Below are 6,683 nucleotides of genomic sequence, written 5' to 3'. Positions count from 1 at the left end.
TGTCAAACTTTATTATTTACTCATTTTCTTTCTTCATAATTTGTTTCCATAAAATGGTTTTCTGTTACAATTGAAATCATTATTGCAATTATCACTATTTTGAATCATAATAATTCTATCTTGCAGCTATAAAATATGTAAAATATGTAACACATGATACTCAAGCAATCAAAAATTAGTATAAACATTATAACATTTTATCCACTACCAGATTAATAATTACTTCCTGGTGTGACTCCAAGCTAGGCACTTCATTCTGCTTTTTGTTTTCTGGCCCCTGTTATCAGCTTTCTTCTCTTTTTCCAGTCAGCTTTCCAAGAATGTGCCTTTCTCTGCAATGCTGCCTTATCAAATATGTGAATATTTTCCTTGGAGAGAGTTTATAAATGGAAATATCTGAATTAGTTTTTCTTATTATTATATTTTAATTACTATTGAAAACTATAACATACCAAGAATCCATTAAAAGCTTTCCTAGTCTATATTTTAGCAACCAAGTAAGGATGTGTATCATAATATTTTGTTTCTCTTTTATTATATTTTTCTATCTCCTATTGTTATTATATTAAGACTTTTAGTTGTTTGATATATTTGTATTAATTCGACTCCTAACAGACAACTCATAGGAACAGCCACACACAAATACAGAAACAAAACGTCTGAAATCTAAATAAAAAATGTAGTTTATCTTAATAGTCATTTTTATCGCTAAATAGTATCTGAAGAAAATTGTTTTTTACATTTGGGTTGTACGACTACAATTCTGATTGGGAAAGGAAAACTTTTTTTTTTCTAAAGGTTTATTTGTTTATTTGAGAGAGAGATCAAGAGCGTGAGTGGAGGGAGGGGCAGAGGGAGAAGGGAAGCCGACTCCCTGCTGAGCACAGTGCCTGCTGCCAATGCAGTGGATCCCACAACCCCGAGATCATGACCTGAGCCAAAACCAGGAGTCGGATGCTTAACCAACCCAGCGACCCAGGAGCCCATGGAAAAGGAAAATTCTTAAAATATTCTGTGAATATGTTGACCCATCTGCAAAAGTTGTGGGAAATAACTTACGTAATTAATGGTTACCACCTATTAGTATGAATAACTACTAAAACATTTTGTATAAAACACTTCTTTGTGTGGCAAAACAATAGTATTGTATGTACTTTCCCAAAGGGTATCATGTTTATTTTCACTTAAATTTAATAAGAAAGTCCTTCTCTCTCGACAAGATGGCCACACCGGCAGCACCGGCGAGTGCTCCTGCCGCCACTCCAGCTCCAGCCTCCGCCCCGGCCGCGGCCCCAGCCTCGGTCCCAGGCCCGGCCCCAACCCCGGCCTCAGCGCCAGCGCCGGCTCCGGCTCCAGCGGCGGTCCCAGCTCCGACGCCGGCTCCAGCCTCATCCTCAGACTCGGCGCCTGCGGCGGCCACGACTGCGGCTCCGGGCCAGACCCCGGCCTCAACGCCAGCCCCGGCGCAGACTCCGGCGCAGTCGCTGCCGGGTCCTGCTCTCCCAGGCCCCTTCCCCGGCGGCCGTGTGGTCCGGCTGCACCCGGTCATTTTGGCCTCCATCGTCGCCCTACGAGCGACGCAACGAGGGCGCTGCTCGAGTGATCGGGACTCTGCTGGGAACCGTTGACAAGCATTCAGTGGAGGTTACTAACTGCTTTTCAGTGCCGCACAACGAGTCAGAAGATGAGGTGGCTGTTGATATGGAATTTGCTAAGAACATGTATGAATTACACAAGAAAGTCTCTCCAAATGAGCGCATCCTGGGCTGGTATGCTACAGGCCATGACATTACAGAGCACTCTGTGCTGATCCACGAGTACTACAGCCGGGAAGCCCCCAACCCCATTCACCTCACTGTGGACACGAGCCTCCAGAACGGCCGCATGAGCATCAAGGCCTATGTCAGCACTTTAATGGGTGTCCCTGGGAGGACCATGGGGGTGATGTTCACACCTCTGACGGTGAAATATGCATATTATGACACTGAACGCATTGGAGTTGACCTGATCATGAAGACCTGTTTTAGCCCCAACCGGGTGATTGGGCTCTCAAGCGACTTGCAGCAAGTAGGAGGGGCATCAGCTCGCATCCAGGATGCCCTAAGCACAGTGTTGCAGTATGCAGAGGATGTGCTGTCTGGAAAGATGTCAGCTGACAATACCGTGGGCCGCTTTTTGATGAGTCTGGTTAACCAAGTACCCAAGATAGTTCCCGATGACTTTGAGACCATGCTCAACAGCAACATCAATGACCTGCTGATGGTGACCTACCTGGCCAATCTCACGCAGTCACAGATTGCCCTCAATGAGAAATTTGTAAACCTGTGAATGGGCCCCATGCAGCACTCCTGCCAGTCTGGGCCACCCTAGGACTCAGAATGGAGTGAAGTAGAATGGTTTTCTTGTGGTTTGAGTCACACTGAGTCAGTCAACAGCTTGTGACTCTAAATAAATATAGCCTACCTTTTGTAAAAAAAAAAAAAATTAATAAGAAATATGACTCTGAAGAATAAGCTGACTTTAAGTTTACAGCAAATAAAGGCATCTCTATTTTTTTTTAAAGATTTTTATTTATTTATTCATGAGAGACACACACAGAGAAAGAGAGAGAGAGAGAAACAGAGGGAGAAGCAGGCTCCCCACTGAGCAGGGAGCCCGATGCGGGACTCGATCCCAGGACCCTGGGATCATGACCTGAGCCAAAGGCAGACGCTTAACCATCTGAGCCACCCAGGCGCCCAACGCATCTCTCTTGTTTTGCAAAATCTGAATCTTTGATTTTTCCAATTTTGACTTACTGTAATGAATTTACTATGAACTGTATATGAACAGGGCAAAAGAAGTTCAATATTACATAAGTTGATTTTTGAAATATCAGCTTGCTAAATATAAACTTTTATATATATAAAGTTTTATTTAAAAAATGGACGTAAATATCCTAGGGATAAAAGGGGTCTTTGGAGTTCATTATCTAGTTTCCAGAAAGTACTGCAATTAAATCATCTCTAACAGATTGGTATTTTTTTCTATTTTCATAGACCTCTAGAAAGAGAGGTTCTGTATATTTAACAGTTCTCCCTTTGAGAAACGTTTAATTATTCTTAACCTAAAATTCTCATGTTTCAGTTTCAGATGAAGGTGATAATGATGATTTTAAATCCTTTTTTTTTAAGATTTTATTTATTTATTGCAGAGAGAGCAAGAGAGCACAAGCACAAGAGGGGATGTGGCAGAGGGAGAGGGAGAAGCAGGCTCCCCGCTGAGCAGGGAGCCTGATGCTCTGCTCTATCCCAGGACCCTGGGGTCATGACCTGAGCCGAAGGCAGATGCTTAACCAACTGAGCCACCCAGGGGCCCCGATTTTAAATCCTTTTATTACCTTATTACCATCTTCAACTTTCCTATGAGAAATTGTTATCCTTTGCAGATTGACTTCTGTTACAGATAATATAGGTATAATAAAATTAATATATATCTTGTTCGTAAATGTCCACCTGTTTATGTGTTATCACCTGCTAGAAATCAGCTAGATATATTGTTAATGAGTTTGAAGAGTATGTTTAGGATGGGCTGTTCTCAAAACTGGCTATTAGCATCCTGCAATTTTGTTTTTTAGAGCTCAAGTACACCCTTAAAAGAGAGACAGTCATCTTCCAACAGCATTGAAAAATGAAGCTAAATTTTCATCAAATTTAATGAATATTTTTAGAGTACTGTGAATTAAATTATGTGCTATGTGAAGTATACAAAATTTATTTGAAGTGTAAGTCTGGAAGCAGTCATTCGTTCACCTGAACATCCAAACATGAGGCAAAGAAACCTTTCATACTTAGGGAGAGAGACAGCATGTATTAAAATGGCATGACCATTATCTCAAGAGTGAGGTGATGTTATTAACTGGGAAAGAGTGTGAGGGAACCTGCTGAGAAGCTGGAAATATTTTTAAAATGTGATTTGTGGTTAATAAGAACATGTGAATAAATACGTAAAAATTCATGTAAATGTTCATGTATGGTAATCTTTCTACTTTTAAAGACTTCTAGAAAGAGAGATTCTACATATTTAATAGTTCTCACTGTGAGAAATGTTTAGTTATTCCTAACCTAAAATGCTCATGTTGTGCATCTTGCTAAAAATCATATCTCAAATAAAAAAATAACTCAGGGACAAAAAAAAAATAGGGGTTTGAAATCTGAGACCCCCAAACCAAAGACACAAAGGCAGAAGCTCAAAATTGCAGATGCTGATTTTCAGCTATACTGTTTGCAATAGGGGCAGCTCCCACTAGCACATTGTAAAGAGCCTTAGAGATCTGTTCATGTAATAATAGCTAATGATTTTTTAGAGCAATAGCAACTGAGCTAATGGTGTGTGCGTGTGCCGCATGTGTGTGTGTTTACAAAAGTGTAGATATGTGTATGCCTATTTTATTGTAAAAATTATTGTGTTTACTGCAAACAAAAAAACACAGAAAAGTATAAAGTTAAAATGACTAAATTCAGTTCAAAATTATATTCAATAAAGCAGTCCTCCAATGTATTTCATCTTAATCTATTTGCTCATCAATATATGCTCCAAATTTCCTCACAGCTTCCACTTGGGAAATATTTAATATATTGCATTATGAAATAAGTTATCTTTTTATTGATCATTAATAAAGTCTTGCAATATACAGCCTGTTACTTTCTTAGTGACCAGAGTTTTTGTTCACATCATTAAAATCAAAAGGTAAAATAGGATATTTTATGGGTGAAATTTAGGGAATTTAGAACACCTTATTAATATTTCTTTCAGCTTTATTGAGTTATATTTGACAAAATTTTAAAATGTACAATATGATGATTGGATATACATATGCATTGTGAAAGGACTCCCACCATAGAGTTAATGAACACATCGAGCACGTCACCTATTTACCTCTTTTTCCTTTTGGTGAGGACATTTATGTTCTATTCTCTTCACAAATTTCAATTATTCAATACAGTTATTATCAAGTAGATTCACTGTGTTATATATTAGATTCTCAGACTTTATTCATCTTATAACTGAAAGTTTGTAACCTTTTACTAACCTCTAACAATTTACCCCATGCTTCACCATTCTACTCTCTGTTTCTATGAGTTTGACTTTTTTTTTTTTTAGATTCCACATAAGTGATATAATGCAGTATTTGTATTTGTCTTATTTTACTTAACATACTGCCTTCCAGGTTCATACATGTTATATCAAATGCAAGATTTCCTTCTTTTTTAAGGTTGACTAATATTACATTATATATATGCACCACATTGGGGCTCCTGGGTGGATCAGTCAGTTAAGCGTTCGACTTTTAGTTTCCACTCAGGTCATGATCTCAGGGTTGTGAGATCAAGCCCCATGTGGGGCTCCATGCTCAGCAGGGAGTCTACTTGACATTCTCTCTCTCCTTCTGCCCCTCCCCTCCACTTGCATGTTCTCTCCCTCTAAAATAAATACATACATCTTCGTATATGCACCACATTTTCTTTATTAACTCATCTGTTGGTGGACACTTGACTTGTTTCCATACAGTGGCTCTTGTGAATAATGTTACAATCAAACAGGAGTATACATATCTCTTCAAGATAATGATTTTATTTTCTCTGGATATATTCCCAGAAGTAGAACTGCAGGGCCATATGTTAATTCTATTTTTAATTTCTTGGTGAACCTCCATATGGTTTCCCATTTTGACTATACCATTCTACATGCTCACCAAGAGTGTACAAGTGTTCCCTTTTCTCCATATCCTTGCTAGCATTTGTTAGTTCTTGTCTTTTTGATGATAGACATTCTCACAGGTATGAGGTGATACCTCACTCTGGTTGAATTGTATTTCCTAGATAACTAGTGATATTGACCATCATTTCTGTACCTGTTGGTTGTTTGTATTTCTTCTTTGGAAAAATGTCTATTAAGTCCCTTTGCCTATTCTTTAATTGGTTTATTAATATGATTTATTTATTTATTTATTGCTATTGAGTTATATAGTTCTTTGTATTGTTTGGATATTAATCCCATAATGGATATGTAGTTTGCAAATGTTTCCCCCCATTCCAGAGGTTACCTTTTCATTTTGTTGATAGTTTCATTTGCTGTGCCGATGCTTTTTAGTTTGATGTTGCCTCACTTGTTTATTTTTGTTTTTGTTGCCTTTGCTTTTGGTATCAAGTAAAAAAAAAAAATATATATATATATATATATATATATATATATATATATATATATATATATATATATATTGTCAAGACCAATGTCAAGGAGCTTTTTCCCTGTTTTCTTCTAGGAGTTTTATGCTTTCAGGTCTTACATTTAAGTCTTTCATCCATTTTGGGTTGTTTTTGTAAATGTGTTAAGATAGAGATCCAATTTCATTCTTTTGCATGTAGATATCCAGTTATTCTAACACCATTTGTTGAAGAGACTATTCTTTTCCTATTCTGTCTCTTTTGTCAGAAATGTGGGTTTATTTTTGGGATCTTTATTCTGTTTCATTGATTTATGTGTCTGTTTTTATGCCCAAACCATATTGTTTTGATTACTTTTGCTTTGTAGTATTATTTGAAATCAGGAAGTGTGGTACCTCTAGCTTTATTCTTTCCAAGATTTATTTAGTTATTTAGGGTCTTTTGGGGTTCAATATTAATTATAGGGTTATTTTTTTC

The 6,683-nt window shown here is 37.7% G+C and overlaps 1 pseudogene; it reads left to right on the top strand.

Moving 5' to 3' along the window:
- The first annotated feature begins 1,217 nt into the window (after window positions 1–1,217).
- Window positions 1,218–2,484, top strand: LOC114209104 (eukaryotic translation initiation factor 3 subunit F pseudogene; annotated as a pseudogene).
- Window positions 2,485–6,683: the final 4,199 nt, after the last annotated feature.

Source organism: Eumetopias jubatus, unplaced genomic scaffold (genome assembly GCF_037043125.1).
Source record: "Eumetopias jubatus isolate StellerSeaLion01/CBP00866 unplaced genomic scaffold, mEumJub1_p1.0 scaffold_1, whole genome shotgun sequence".
NCBI lineage: Eukaryota > Metazoa > Chordata > Mammalia > Carnivora > Otariidae > Eumetopias > Eumetopias jubatus.
Note: the sequence above shows the minus strand (reverse complement) of the source record. Positions and strands in the feature narration are given on the sequence as shown.